Below are 15838 nucleotides of genomic sequence, written 5' to 3'. Positions count from 1 at the left end.
ATGTCCATTTAATCCTGAAAAATGGACTTTTTAGTTGATGCCTGTTTTCCATATAAAATGTGGCTTTGTTTTTTTTTAAATAGTTTTTCTTATTCCCTACAGCAAAAGAGGCTAATATTCATTTAAAACCCAATAACAATTAAAACCCCCAATAACAATTAAAACCTACAATGAACAACTGCTCTAGCTTTGTTTATTGCATGCATAAATAATCATACTTCAATGAACATGTTAGTATCTATGATCTCTTCCCGAATTAAGGTTGCCTCGAGACTGCTTGCTTTGGCTACTGTAAATGTGACATGAATTACGCTCAGGAAAATGTGTCTAACATGCTGGGTTTGAAGTAAATTATTTTCTTCTAATATACCTACACAACTGTCACAAGGAATTACACTGCAGATTTAGTGATGTTAAGTGTCAATTGTAATTTGGTGACAGCCATTTTATTGGCTATGCATACTGCTCTGCTAGGACTGCTTCTCAGTATGGAGGCCACCGTATCATTAAAAACCAGTGATCCTTCACTGATGACATAATTTGACTGGCAGAGAGAGGAGCAGAGAGGGGCTTGCTTCCACCTGCACAGAATCTGCTGTATGTCAGAGATGAATTTGCCTTCAAATTAGAAACAGCACTGCAGATGAGGGGCTGTGATTTTGCTTGAGTTCTTTTAAGGCGTTTTTCTGGAATGGTTACTGAGCAGCTGATAGAAGTCTCCTTTAATATGTCAAACATATATATTATGCAGCCTGTAAACATTTCAAATATTTTTAGTCATAGCTTACAGTGAGTTATCTATAAAACAGTTTCAGCTGAATTGAGCCACATGTGTTTCTGCACACTCATCCATCCATTCTTTTGTCTATAACTTTGTCTTTGGCGTAGGTTTCAAGAATAAGATTTATGTGATAAAATGGTAACCAAAGAGAAAAAAAAAAAAACCCTAAAACCCAACCCAACACATAAAAACAAACCCTAACAAAAAACAAGCAAGGTTTCATTTCAGCCCGGTGTTTCAGCAGGTAGGATAAATCAACTGGAGCTATATAAAAATCTACAGTGAGAACAGAACTATAATCATACATTCTGAAAATTTTATAAACTGACAATTCAAGTTATGTGTTTTATGCTAATATACATTGTGGTAGGTTCTAATAAACTGTGACTCACTCATAAATAGTAGGAAAGCTGACAGCATTCACACGCGAGCACATACATAGACTCACACACACTCCGCACTTATGCAGGAAACAGGAAATAGATTCCGATACTTGCTTAGTGAATTTAAATCAATATAGCTGCATTCCATTTTCAGTATTTAAATTAAAATTTTTTTGCTGCAAGGCACTGTAAGGAACAAAGCAAAGTACCTTAAAAGAAAGTGTATCGCTCGTAATTTTAGCTCATTTCACACCTATTTGACAGCTGCTCTTAGCCAATTGGTTTCATTGAAAATGCTGAGCATATTCACCTATTAGAGTCCTGCCCTTCCATGTGGGGACCATTCCTCTTAGATACACTTTATTAGCTTCCAACATGGAAAAACAACTTTTTCTCTCCTCATGTGACTGACATTTACCACTATTTTCCTCTTCTCTTAACACAGCATTATTTATTTATTTATTAAGAAAAGAAACTTTCCAGAACAATAAATAGCATAAATTATTCAGCCAACTTCAGTCCAGCCACATAAATCATACTCAAGCAGACAAGCTACTTGTGACAAATGCTTTGTCTAACAGAAATATACCACTGAAGGTTTAATCAGAGGCTCTAAACATTTCAGACTTCCTCACTTTTATTCTTGGCCAGAAATTCTATTTCTCCATCTACAGAGGCTCTTGAGAATGTTCTTTTTTCTCCCATGAGAATATCGTGACCATTTTCATCCACAGTAGGGAAGAGGGTGTTAATAAAAGTGCACTTTTCTGAAGAAAAATTCAAATAGGGGTTGGCAAATCTTCTAAATTCTTGAAAGCATATTTCAGGGCCAACTGTGGTTATGTTAATAGCTTTTCACATGATGGGCCATCAAGTCCTACTTTTCTTGACTGGTCAGAGGGTTCCCACATTGACCAAAGAAAAAGTAAATAATTTGGAAGCAGAATGAATCCAGTCTAGCTGGCAAAATCAGGAGACAGGGGTTCCTCTTTCGTCTTGTCATGGGCTCTTAAGGCTTCTGAGACTTCAGTTGTTTTATCTGAAGCTTCCTCCTTTACTGCCTTATTAATATAAATGGGATCCATAAAAATGCTTGATTATACCATGGTAGGCTAAAATATGCCCATAAAAATTCTTTTTTTGGTAAGCTTCAAATAATGGTGATTTTTTTTTTCCAGTAAGAGGAATGAAATCTTAGTTCCCCTAATAATTTAATTGCCAACTTTTTCCTTTCATAATGTTTAACCAATTCCTGGACGGTCAATGATTCAAAGCATTTATGTTACTGGGGACATGTGCTATTCAAAAATACCTTGAAACTTTATACACACACACACAGAGTAAGTCCACGTGTGATTTTGATAACCATTTACTCTGAGGGAAAGGAGATTGGGTTGTCTACTTTTAAACCATTATGAAAAATTGGGAGAAGGTGGGGATAAGCTGGCAGTGGCAATGGCAGTGGCAGAGCATTGAGGGATTGTGGTCCGGGGGTACAAAGGCAGGGAACTTGTCACAAAAAAATGTGTCTACACCTATGATACCCCCACCGTTGGTGTGGGAAGGCAGTCTCAGCAGGCCAGCACCCCCAGCATGTGTGAAGGCACCCTCAGGGACCCCAGAAGGAAAGGCACCACCTGGACCTCCCTGGGGGCCTGTTTCTGCAGTGGTTTCTGGATTCAGCCTTGCTTGCCTTACAAGCTCTGAGTGAATTGTGGCCCAAGCAGCTGTGGCCATGGCCCACGTGACCAAGTATTTGTTTCTGATGCACATGTGGCATTTTGCCATAAAAAGGTACAGCACATGGATCTCCAGAGGAACATGCATCAAGTTTATTTTCTGACTAGTAAATGAATAAATTTTTCTGACTCAATTGGGAATGAAAGGAAAATAACCTGCCTTTGGAGCTATCCCAAGATCTGATTCCTTCGGAGCGGTTCATGTAATTTAACAGCAACAACCCAGTCATCAGAGAACTGCAGCATAGTATATAGCCAACTATAAGCCTCGCAGATGAGGGAACTCTGGATCCACAGGGGCTGAGAAGAAGTAGGTAGCTTTGAGCAGTACTCGGTGAGAGAATTTAGCTCAGGGAAATGTCAGTAAAATTCCCAGCATCCTGCTTTAGATAGACACATTTAAATCCCCAGGTTTTGAGAAGATAATAGTAGAATGGACTCTTAGAAACACTTTGGTTGTGAATATTGTGTGTCCAGAGTTTGTGTCAATTTGGATATATTTGTCATCTATTTTATCAGGGTAAGTATGAAAGAAATTGGGGAGAATCCATAGTAGCGTAGTGAAGATGCTAAAGAAGTCCAGTGCAAGAATTGGGATCTTATCCCAATAAGATTTCAGGATTTTTTAAATAAAAGGAAAAAAGTCAGTTCAATGCAGATTTTTACGAAGTTTTCAGTGAACAACTGCTCATTCTGAACTTCATTTCTCTTAACCAAGTCATCGCTGTCCATAAGTAGGGTGAACCTATGTCCCAGTGTACCCGGGACAGTCCAGTTTATGTCTAATGAGCAGGCTTAATTATTAAGAATATCCCCTTTTATTCTCAAAAGTGTCCTGGTTTGGGAGATAAATTAGTCACCCTAACCATAAACAAAGCTCTCTTTGAAGTTAACAGATTTGTATAAATGATGAAAGCTGGAAAAATTTGATTTGTTTTTCAAATTTGTTCTTCTAAAGTCATAGATTGAGCAGGCAGGGTACGTGGAGACCAGAGCAAACCATGCCTGGGTGAGAACACGCCTAGGCCCTGTGTCTTTCTACCAATTGCTTTCATTCTGTTTTGTACTTTTTTCTCAGAACTTCTTTGAGGATATTTTGAAATGTTTTCAGATAAACTATTTAGGACTTCAAACAAATTTTGTATTTTCTTTATAAGTTGTAATATTTAGAAAAAAAAAACCCTGAAGAACTGGTTTTTATGACTTGCTTAAATTTTTGTAGAGAATTGGGAATGGAATCAAATTTAATTTTACTTCATTGTGAGAATTATCTTGGGTCGTATGTTAGAATAGATTCTAGTCTTCTGAGAGCAATCAACAATGAATTATAAGTAGGGTATGACCAACGGATTCATTTTTTATATGGCATGGGAGAAGTTCTGGTTCTGCCAAAGTTAAAAAAACTGCCAATGAGTTAACTTAAGAAACAACATGATTAAAAATGTTTGTAAACAGGGACACTACTTATTTTAAAATACTTGAGCAAGATTTTTCATAAAATTGGAAATTTCAGTTAATCATACTACTTATGTTAATTCCGTAGATGTTAAAAATTACACTTCATTGCTTGACAGACTTTTATGATTAAATACATGTTGGTTAATGTAAGGTTGCTGTAAATAATGATTTTTCCCCCCCCAAAGCATGCATTAAATTAATTACTTTAAAATGCATACATGAAGTGATTCATTCAAGGTCTTTGGGAAAACAGGAAATGTGGAGTACTGGTATGTTTTGTTAGGAATATTATCTTCTAGTTTGGTTCACTTATTTTCTGTGTAACAAAACTCTAAATTGTTAATTGAGGAAACACCTGTTTTACCTGATTTTCTTAAGTGCACTGGATGGATACTGAATGCCTTGAAGCAAAAGTCTTATTAAACCAAGGATCCCATGATATGGGCTACAATGGATGGATTATTGCATCCAAGAGAATATTATACTAAAACTTCACTGCATCATGGTCCTTAGGGACTTTGCTATAGAATTACTTGTAAATGGAACCATTTTATAAAAACATCCTTCTGATGCTTCAGAATTTCACAGAATTGGATCAGAAGAGATACTTTGTTATAGATAAGAAATTGATTGGAAGAGAAAAGAAATATTAGAAACAAATGGCCATTTCTTGACGTGAAAAAAGAAAAGGAAATGACAGGCCACATAGAGCCCATTTTATTTAACCTCTCTATAAACTGCCTGGAGAAACTTAAATGATAGAAATGTCCAAACTGTGTGCTGTCATTTTCTTGGCCCAATCACCATGTTATACTCCTCTGGCATAGCCATAGGTGTGTGGGCAGCATGGGACCTGAGCTATCCCAATAAAAGGACTTTGAATACTGGACTAGAAACACTTTCTCTGAAAAAGTTTGAACTTCATTTATAGCTGAAGCCATCCGACTTCCCCCACGGGAAGCCAGCTTTAGAGTAGTCTATTGGACACTTTTAGGGTAATGTTACTGATAAAATTGCTGTGAGGATTTAATATGGAGATGCTACACTGTGAAATTTTCAAGCTTTATGATGACTTGAAAATATGGGCTTTTGGTCAATAAAAAGTCAAGCTCATGAGAACAGGTTGAAGGAAGATTTTACAACCTAAGCAAATAGCTCTTATGAGCAACGACTCAATACATCTTTGTTTTCTTTCTCCATTGCTGATCAGTTTCCATTCTCTGATTTGTCTCCACCCTTTCAGTTTGATACATGGATTGGTTTCCTTCTAGGTTCCATGGCCCAGCGCTTGGGAATTCCCTATCTATCTACCAAGGGGCATGAGAAAACCCCATTATCAACCTTCACATGTTACTGTGGCTGATGAGTGAACAGTACCCGGCTATCTCATGTTATTAGAGCAGTTTTACCTAATCACAAAGTAGCTGGACATTCCAATCATTCCTTAGTTAAGTACAAATTTCCTTTGAGGAAAACCAGATTCAGGGGCACAAGCTGTGGGAGCTTGTATATTCCAAAAATGACCACAACAAGATTTTCCCTTCAGCATGTTTTCCAGAACTCTGCCTGTATTAGTTCGCTTTAACGCTGCTAATAAAGACATACCCGAGATTGGGAAATTTACGAAAGAAAGAGGTTTAATGAATTTACAGTTCCATATGACTGGGGAAGCCTCACAATTATGGCGAAAGGCAAGGAGCAGCAAGTCGCACCTTACGTGGATGGTGCAGGCAAAGACAGCCAGAGCTTGTGCAGGGGAACTCCTTTTTATAAAACCATCAGATCTTGTGAGACATATTCACTGTCACAAGAACAGCACGGGAAAGACTTGCCCCCATGGTTCAATTACCTCCCACTGGGTCCCTCCCACAACATGTGAAAATTCAAGATTACGTTTGGGTGGGGACACAGCCAAACCATGTCACTGTTACTCCCCCAGCAAAAGGCAGAATCTAGGTCTCTTCCCCTTGAAGCTGGATGGGCTTTTGTGACTGTTTCAAAAGGAATAGAGATGACAAAAATGATGCTATGTGATTTCCAAAGCTAAGTCAAAAGGAGGGGAGACAGCTTCTGCCGGACTTCCTCCCTGTGGATGCTCTCCATGAGAACCCAGCCAGTATGCCACAAGGAGGCCCAGGCTATGTGGGGAAGAACCTGGGCTTCCCCCAGCCAACAACTGGCACCAACTTCTTGCCCTGAGGGTGAGCTGTCTGTCTTGCATGTGGATCATCCTGCCCTCCATTGGGCTGCCCCTCCTAATGCTGTGTGGAGCAGAAATGAGCTTTCCCTGATGAGCCCTGTCTAAATTGCAGATTTGAGAGCAAAAATAAATGAGTGTTATTGTTTAAATCATTGTTTTTCGTGGTTTGTTATGCAATTGATATTAATCCCCACCAGTGTATGAGGTCGTGCTGCCATCATGCCCACTTTCTAGAGAGGAAACAAAAGCATCTCAACAGGTGAGTAACTTGTCAAGGCCACCCCAGTGATACATGCTAGAGGCAGCTTCCAGAGCTGCCCCCACAGCGCAGCTTTTCACAGAGGGTAGAGCACTAGTGTATCAGTTATGACTCACAGTATGGTGGTAAATAGGGTGAACCACTGGAATTTGAGCATATAAATAGTGCAGAGCACTGCTCTTGATCCTGAGGGAATCAGTATGGAACAAAGCAAACAGAAGTCCCTGCCCACGTGGAGCTTCCTTTCCAGTGTTTTGGCGACAGTAATAAAGAGCCCTTAGCATATGCTATGGTTTGAATATTTGTCCTTTCCAAAACTCATGTTGAAATATAATTGGCATTGTAACAATATTAAGAGGTAGCACCCTTAAGAGATGATTAGGCCATGAGGACTTTACCCTCATAGATGGAATTAATGGCATTATAAAGGGCGAGTTTGGCCCCCGCTTGTTCCCTCCTTGTCCTTCCACCTTCTGTTATGTGATTATATGGTGAGAAGCGCCTTGCAAAATGTTGGTGCCCTGATCCTGGACTTCCAAGTCTCCAGAGCTGTGAGAAGTAAATCTCTGTTTTTTATAAATTACCAATCCCATGTAGTTGGTTATAGCAGCACAAAACGGACTAAGACAGCATGTAAGGCATTTAGCACAGCGCCTGGCTCATAAATGAGAGATGAAAATTGGTTGTTGGTATAATTGTTGAACATTAAGAGAGTGTGGTTATTATTTGTGATCCTCATGTTATGAACAGTGCCACTTGTCCATTTTAGCAGTCAAATAGCTTGGATGGGTAACAACATTTGATTTGTGTGAGCAGAACGTGAATTTGAAACTGACTGAGATCATTCTAGCAAGTCATATAGTACTGGTATTTAATATTCAAATGTTATATGATGGCCTCTAGGACCTTGTGGACCTATAAAAAGGGGATTATAAAAATAATTTTATAGATATTAAAAAAGAAACTTCAATAGAAAAATAAAGTAAAATCTAGACTATCTGTTGTGTAATGGCGGGCAGGGACTGTGTTGATGATTGAAGTTAACAGATAGTTCTCAGCTTCCCGGTCTGTCAAATCTTTTCCCAGAGCTGATAAGCAGCAAAATTGGCTGGTTTAAATTTCACTTCCTTTTATTGCTCCCTTGGAGATGCTAATGAATAATAGACAAGGAGAGGCAGAGAACTCAGGTAATTAGTCTGTTGTGGATGTTTAGACTTGGAAGAGACCTTTGCGACTCCTCTGATCTAGTTGCCTCATTGCAGAGTTTAGGAAACTGAGGCTTAGAAGGGCTAAGTATCCTCATGACACGTGACTGGTGAGTATCGGAGCGGAAACAAACTCTTGAGGCTTTGGCTTCTGGTCCTGCACTTTATAGCTTCTCCTGATATTCACTCAAGCTTCCCCTCTCTTCTCTTCTCCTCCCTCTCCTCTCCTCTCCTCTCCTCTCCTCTTCTCTTCTCTCCATGTTTTCAATTCTTAATCATCTGGGGCCTATGCACAAGTAACTAAGTGAAATTAAGATTTCTTTTTTAATATTGTGGTCAGTGAACAAAGGACCAGAAAGGAGCCAGGATTTTCCTTTAGCCAGAGACTAGGAAAACCAGCCTCTGTGCACGTGCTTAGGCAACTGACTCTCCCTGGAGTGCCCAGTGCCCACTTTATTCTCACCCACCTCCTTCCCCACATAAGGAAAGACTGTTCATTCTCATAGTCTGACTGTGATGCCATGAAGTCTTCTCTGACCACCTGGCTGAGCTATTGAGATGATTTCTTTCTCCTTCTATCTTGTATTACAGCCCCACATAGTTGCTTCTATTCTAAATTGTAAGCTCCTTTAGAGTAGACAGGCATTACAGCAGATGGGATAATGTAGTAGCAGCCATGACTACACCAATCTGTACGTGATATGATATGTATTGCATGTTCTTCCTAGTTTGGTAAGAAGTTTTCAACATGTCCCTCTCAGCACTTTGCAGTTAGCCAGCTGTATGGTATTGTCATATTTTCAGAGTGCTAGTAGCAAGAGTAATGAGGTAATGGGGGAAAGTACTTTTTTATCACACAATTACTAATATGCAGTTAGCATATTAAATGATTGAATTTATTCACTTTGTAAACACTTATATCACTTACTAAGTAAAAGAAAGCATGTTAGGCTCTGTTTTAAATAAAAAGTAGAATAAAATTACAGAGTCTTTTCTACTAGTGAATAATAATATGTTCAAACCTTATTTTCTATAATGCTTTTTCTATCCCTTCCAGGAAGGAGACGGAAGTTGAAATAGGAGTTGGAGAGGTAGGTTGTTGTAGTTTTATTTCCCTTTACAGCCGCTCATTGGAAACAAATGTAGAGAAGCAGCTGTGCTTATGCTTGTGTAACTTGTAACATATGCAGCCAGGATTAAGAGCTGAGCAGCCAATGCTTTAGGGTTATCCTTTCTTTTTCTTGCCATTTTAGGCATCAGAACCTTGATTTCCATCGTCATTTGTGTCCACCTAGCTCAAATATCTAACTGAAACAATATTTGAAAGGGCTATAAAATTATACAATTATAGAGTTAAAACCTTAATTGAATAAAATAGACCCTACACAAGAATGTGTGTGTGTGTGTGTGTGTGTGTGTGTGTGTGTGTGTGCATGTATTCTGAATATTTGAGATTAATTTAATTTTTCTCCACTAGGAACTAGTAAACTAGTAAAATGTAGTTTAGAGAATTTTTTTTTCTTTTCTTAGATGCTCTAAATTTATCTTGTTTTTTGCCCAGTTGTATTAATTAGGTTACTCCAAGAGTCAAATACACAATCATTTCAATAAAATGTGGTAACTTCTACAATTGAGATGTATATAAAGATCACAGGGAAGAAATCCTGAATTTGGCCTGTGGGAACCAGAGCAGTTTTTTCACAGAGTAAACTTTCAGTGGAGCGTTGAGAATGAGAAGGTGTTTTCTATATGTGCAAGTGAGAGTGGGGAATCTTAAATTGAATGAATGGCATTGATTCAATTACTTACCCACTGAACAGTCATTTATTGACCATCTTCTACATGCCAGAAACCTCTACATGTGGTGGATGCTGTGGATACAAAAACGAAGATATAGTCCCAGATATCAAGAACTTGCTTGGGGAGAAAGACACAAATAGATGATTATAAAATAAGATTGTGGGCCAGGTGCGGTGGCTCCCGCCTGTAATCCTAGCACTTTGGGAGGCCGAGGTGGGTGGATCACGAGGTCAGGAGTTCGAGACCAGCCTGACCAACATGGTGAAACCTTGTCTCTACTAAAAATACAAAAATTAGCCAAGTGTGGTGGCGCCTGCCTGTAATCCCAGCTACTCAGGAGGCTGAGGCAGGAGACTTGCTTGAACCCAGGAGGCGGAGCTTGCAGTGAGCCAAGATCATGCCACGGCACTCCAACCTGGGTGACAGAGTGAGATTTCATCTTAAAAAAAGAGTGTGCATGGATGCTGGGTCAGTGGCTCATGCCTGTATTTCCAAAGCTTTGGGAGGCTGAGAAAGGGAGATTGCTTGAGACCAGTGTTCAAGACCAGCTTAGGTGACATAATAAGATCCCATCTCTACGGAAAAAGTTAAAAATTAGCTGGGCATGGTGGCGTGTACCTGTAGTCCCAGATACTCAGGAGGCTGATTGCTTGAGCCCAGGAAGTCCAGTCTGCAGTGAGCTGTGATTGCACCATTACACTCCTGCCTTGGTGACAGAGCAAGACCTTGTCTCAAAACCAAAGCTCAAAAAACAAACAAACAAAAAATGTATGCTCAGAGAATCAGAGGTATAATGGAAAAATAAAAAATGGAGTGAAGGTAGGTGAAAGCCAGCTTGGTTTGGTATGAATATACCAATTTATGAGGAAATTTGAATGCACTTAAGAGATGGCGGATTCTATAGTGTCTTTGATGGGAAACTATTGAGAAATTTATGCAGTTAGATTTGCTCTCATTTAATATAACAGTATCACTTTCAACAGTGTGAAGGGGACAGACACAAGATATGAGACAACTGCAGTAATTCAGGCAAGAAGTAATGTACACCATGACTGGCAGAAGCAGTGAAGATGGAGAGAATAAATAAAATCTTTTATTCACTGATTTGATATAAGGTTAAAGGAGAAAAATACTTACAGAACTAATATAAATAAATGCCAGGGTTCAGGTTTTGCAATGAATGAGAGACAGAACATGTAGACCAAATACAGTCTTGAAAGGAAGATGATGTATCAATATCCTTTGGCATTTTCAAATGAATATAATCGGAGAAATTAGAGTTAAGAGTCTGAAGATCAGAATAGTGCTATGATTAATTTAGGTTGGGGAGGTAGAAGAGAGCTGGTGGTAGATGATAACACTGCTTGATAAGTGTATGTAGGATGAGAAGAAAAGAGAGACAAGGATAGAATTTGGAGAAGCTTCAGAACATAAAAGGAGGGTAGGAGATGATGAGCTTAAAAGGATGCTGGAGAGCAATAGCCATAGAGAGGAAGAGAAAAAAGAGAGTTTCATGTTAGAAACCGTGAGAGGACAGTGTTTGAGTGAAGGATTTAGCAATAATATTAGACTCCAGAGGGATCATGGAAGGTAAAAGCTAAAACTATTGGATATTCTTTTTTTTTTTTCTCCCCCCGCATCAGCAAGTGTTCAGGCTTTATTTACAATGCTAACACTGCAGGGAATGAACAGCCTCCATCTGGGCCTCTCTGGTCAAAACCACTTTTTTGAGTCAGAGGCCCAGGCCCAGGCCTCCCAGGTCATGGTACTCTGCCCTGAAGCCAGAGAAACTGATGGACTGGGGCGCCAGGCTGGGCAGGTTCATGAGGCAGGTGGTCTGCATGGCAGTTAAGTCAGGGACAGTCACCAACAACCAAAGCTGGGGGTGCTGCCACAAAAGTAGACATGTGGGCACGCTGGGAAGAAGAACGGGTCAGTTTTGCAGAAGGGGTAACAACCTAGGGTGTCAGGGGTTGTGGGCTGATGTGACGGACCCGCAGGGTCCACTCCAGGATCTCCAAGTGATCCTCCATGCTGCTGTATCTGAAAATGTCACACATTCTGTCCCGATGTTCTGTCATTCCTGACACGTTCTGTCAGGAATCTGACTCCATCAATGGTGGCCTGGTAGAGTTTGATGACTAGCTGGAGCATGGAGTAGGCAGTGGCCAGCGGGAACATGCAGGGGTGGAGGGGCTGCTGGGGGCGTGTGTAGTTGGTGGGATCAAACTCGCCAGGCATCACGTCCACCGGCACTGAGGGGCTCAGCTGCAGGAGAATCTCATCCAGCATCTTCGTGACCTCCACGCTGGCTGCCTGGGTTTTCTTGGTGAGGTACTTGGCCTTGTTGATAGAATCTCTGCTCTAGGTGGTGTGGCCGAGGGGGTTGCCGGCAAGGATGACCCGGGAGACGTGGGCGGCGCTGTACTGCTCCCCTTCGTCCCCAAGCTGCCCCGTCACCACGTCCACCAACAACTGGGTGCCCAGCAACCTCTCGCCCCCACCTCCACCCAGGCCCAGGCCAGACACCAGCAGCAGGAACCTATCTGTGTCAAGCGGGGGTGCGGGCTTCTGGGGAGCGAGGTCAGCAAAGCAGTGGTCTTCCATCAGAAACTTCCCGTCGTCTCTCACGGAGCCAAACACGGCCAGGACTGGCCCTGTAACCAACTTTGACACGTCAATAGTGCCTTTTAGTTTGATACGCTGCAGTTCATCTTCCAAGACCAGCTGGTCATCTGGGTGGATGTATTTGCTGCGAGGAGGCTGGGGAGCAGGTTGTGCTCCTACCTGATCTCCCGCAGGATGGAGGGCTACAGCTGCATGGACTTGAACAGAGTGCCCGCCAGACAGCACTTCTCCCGGGGCTGCAGCTTGCACAGCTTCTTCACTACCACTCCACTGCCCCAGTGCTGCTGGGCCCGGTTCTCCTGGTAGGGTCTCATATGGATGAGGCAGGTGGCATAAATATGGGAGTACTGCCTGCTAAAGCCGTGCTCTCCGCGGGACGCGCCCCATCCCCAACTATTGGATATTCTAAATGGATCATTGATGGATATGATATAAGTTCCTTTCCGTAGAATTCTGTGCACTTCTGTTTATTCCTTGACCCATTGTGACTTTCTGTGTGTTATAGTGGGTCAAGGAATAAACAGATGTGCAAAGTTGAGATTTTGAAAGTGAATTTCCTTTCAAGTTATAGAAACTTGTAGGCAAACAGAAGAGCATATTTAGGGTAGTGCCTATGGGGTGTTTGCATGATTAAAGAAGACTCTTAAAAGATACGATGATGATGTTCTTAGGTTTGTGTAGTGAGAGAGAAGGAACCATGGAGAACGGAGGCTGAAGGATGAATAAAGGAGTGGGGATAATTGAGTGAACAATAGCTCAGAGAGGCAGAGGGATAGATAATGAAGTTGCTGATTCGGTTTTCCTTGTCCCATGCTTTTCTTGTCCCATAACACACTGAACTGGGCAGGACGCTTCTTTGTAAAACCTGAATATTAACTTGGTTTCTGTATTTATCTCCGCGGTGTTGAATTGAAAGAAACACAGTCTAGCCACCAAAAAAGTAAGTACATTTTTTTATTGGTGTCCCTCTAAAAATGCCCAGGGCAGGGATAGTACCGTCCTAGCTTTGAGCAAAACTTTAAAAATTTCTCTTTTGACATCTCTTTCCTTTGACAATTTTTTTTTCACTTATTACAGCTGCATTTACTACAATTTTCCATGGTGTATTATTGGACAATGAAACAGACTACCCTTCCTTTTTCAACCTTTCTTTCTGTTCCCAAAGTCACACGCTTTTGAATCTGGCATAAAAATCTCTCCTACTCCCTCTCTACTTTCCAAAAGAAGTTCGCCCTATTGGCGTGAGGACTTGATGATGGATGGAAGAGAGCAGACAGGCATATGGAAATAAGAGGAATTAAAGCCAAATAACCGACCCACTAGTTGTCAATCTTGAACATTCATCAAAAACACCTGGACAGCTTGTTAAAGCCCCCGTTACTGAACTGTACCTCCAGAGTTTCTGATTCACTAGGGTCTGGGGCGGAGTCTAAGAATTTGCATTTCTTTAGGTTTCCATATGTTTCTGATGCTTTTGTGGGACACACTTTGAAAAACCACTCAACTAGCTCGCTTAATAGGCAGCAAATCAGAGCAGACTCGGGAGCAATGGAATAAGATTACTAACATGAAGTATGAGGCACAGTCTTTATTACAAACAAAAGGGCAAGTCTGCTTATTAGAAGGCCTGAAACAAGATCTGCTTGATGCTGAGCTCCTGACTGGCCCAGGGTCATTTACTCCTTGCAGGGCTTCACTGGGTCCACAGTTTGATAAAGAGGTACATATAGGAGTGGTAACTGGCTAAGCCAGGTGTTAGGACTGGAGGGATTAAAAGATGGACAAGGAGGCAGGCTTTTACAAATTAGTTTTACAAAGGACAAGCAACTGAGGCAAGTGAGGTAAAAATTAGTATTTCAATATCTTCCCCAGAGAGTCTCAAGAAGTTCTATGACTCATTCAAATGTAGTTTTGCAGCCAGACATAATTTTCTGACCCTTTAAATGAATGTTTTTTTCCACCTACAATGTATCTATTTACAAGCAATTACATAGCTTATGAGTCTAATGTCTATGATAGCTTTACCAATTTTGAGAAGTAATAAATTCCCAAATGCATGTCTTAATCTATGTAATTATGTATAACTTTAGTGAAATTGAAGCCATACATTTCTAGTTCAAGTTAAACAATCAAATTTCCATATTGTTGAATAGCTAAACAGATTTTATGCTTATGATATCCCTTAAGAACTTGTTAATGTACACTTTACAATGTTGTGTTCCACAGAAAACATTGACTTATGTCCAGGTAAACAGATGCCAGAGCAGGGAAGAATATTATGGGAATGAGTCTTTATTTTCATAAATTCTCATATAATTTTAACAGGTGAAAAAACATGTCTCATTTCCCTTAAGATTTACCTTTTCTAAGTAAGTAGTATTTAGAATTTCATGTTGCTGTATCTATTGCTATGCAGTTGAGCAAGTTAGACTGTAAGGAAATAACCATATTGGAGAGAAGAGAAAAACAACAGACACATAATCACCTAAACTTTGGACAAACCTCTGAAATGGAAGCCAATCTAGCAATGAAATCACAATGAAATTATAAATTTATGGAGGAAAAGCTGGGAGGTTAATTTTACCCTTTAGAACCTCAATGAAGCACAAAATTCAGGGGAAAAGCTAATAATTATGACGAAGAATTGTAAGATTTGGAACATCAACTCAGCAAATGAAGACATTACCACATGGCAGACATTAGCCAATAAAAGTCATCCAATCACTCTAAAATGAGCTCATAACACAAAATGTGAGCACTGTGGATTTCCAGAGAGATGGTGCATTTATTAAAAAAATCCATTTATTACTTTCTACAACTGAACTCATCCAATGCACATTTACTGAGCATAGACAATGCATGAAGAGCACAGACAATGGGCTTGCACTTTGTGTGAAGTGCTTAGGAGGATTAAAGAATAAGTTAGATACAGGTCCTGACCTTAAGGAGCTTACAGTTTTTTTTTTTTTTAAATGTGTGACTGAAGGGAAAAGAGATGAATAAATAACCATAAGATAAGGTGAGACACCAAAGATAAAAAGCAACTCTTTTGACAAGGCAGAAAAAAATGAGTATGAGAAACTGGGGAGGAGGCGAAATTTAAGATGACCTTCAAGAAGGAGAAGCAACTGAACTGAGCTTTATGGCATGCATAATAGTCTTTGTTTTTTTTGTTTAAATTTTCTTAAAGTATATACTATATCATTACACTGAAAATGCCACAAAATACACCTACCAGTGGCAATTTAATGTAAAACCAACACACTTTAACATGTGAATCAAAGCATAGTACATAGGAGTATAAAAAGATTGGTGGATATGGGTGATATACCAGACAGAAAGTTAGTTTATGCACCAGCAACAAACCTCTCATGTATCTCAGTGG

General features: G+C 40.2%; 1 pseudogene; it reads right to left on the bottom strand.

Moving 5' to 3' along the window:
- Positions 1-11461: 11461 nt before the first annotated feature.
- On the bottom strand, positions 11462-13493 carry LOC102131917 (DNA polymerase delta subunit 2 pseudogene; annotated as a pseudogene).
- Between the last annotated feature and the right edge of the window lie 2345 nt (positions 13494-15838).

Source organism: Macaca fascicularis, chromosome 6, assembly GCF_037993035.2.
Source record: "Macaca fascicularis isolate 582-1 chromosome 6, T2T-MFA8v1.1".
In the NCBI taxonomy this organism is placed as follows: domain Eukaryota; kingdom Metazoa; phylum Chordata; class Mammalia; order Primates; family Cercopithecidae; genus Macaca; species Macaca fascicularis.
Note: the sequence above shows the minus strand (reverse complement) of the source record. Positions and strands in the feature narration are given on the sequence as shown.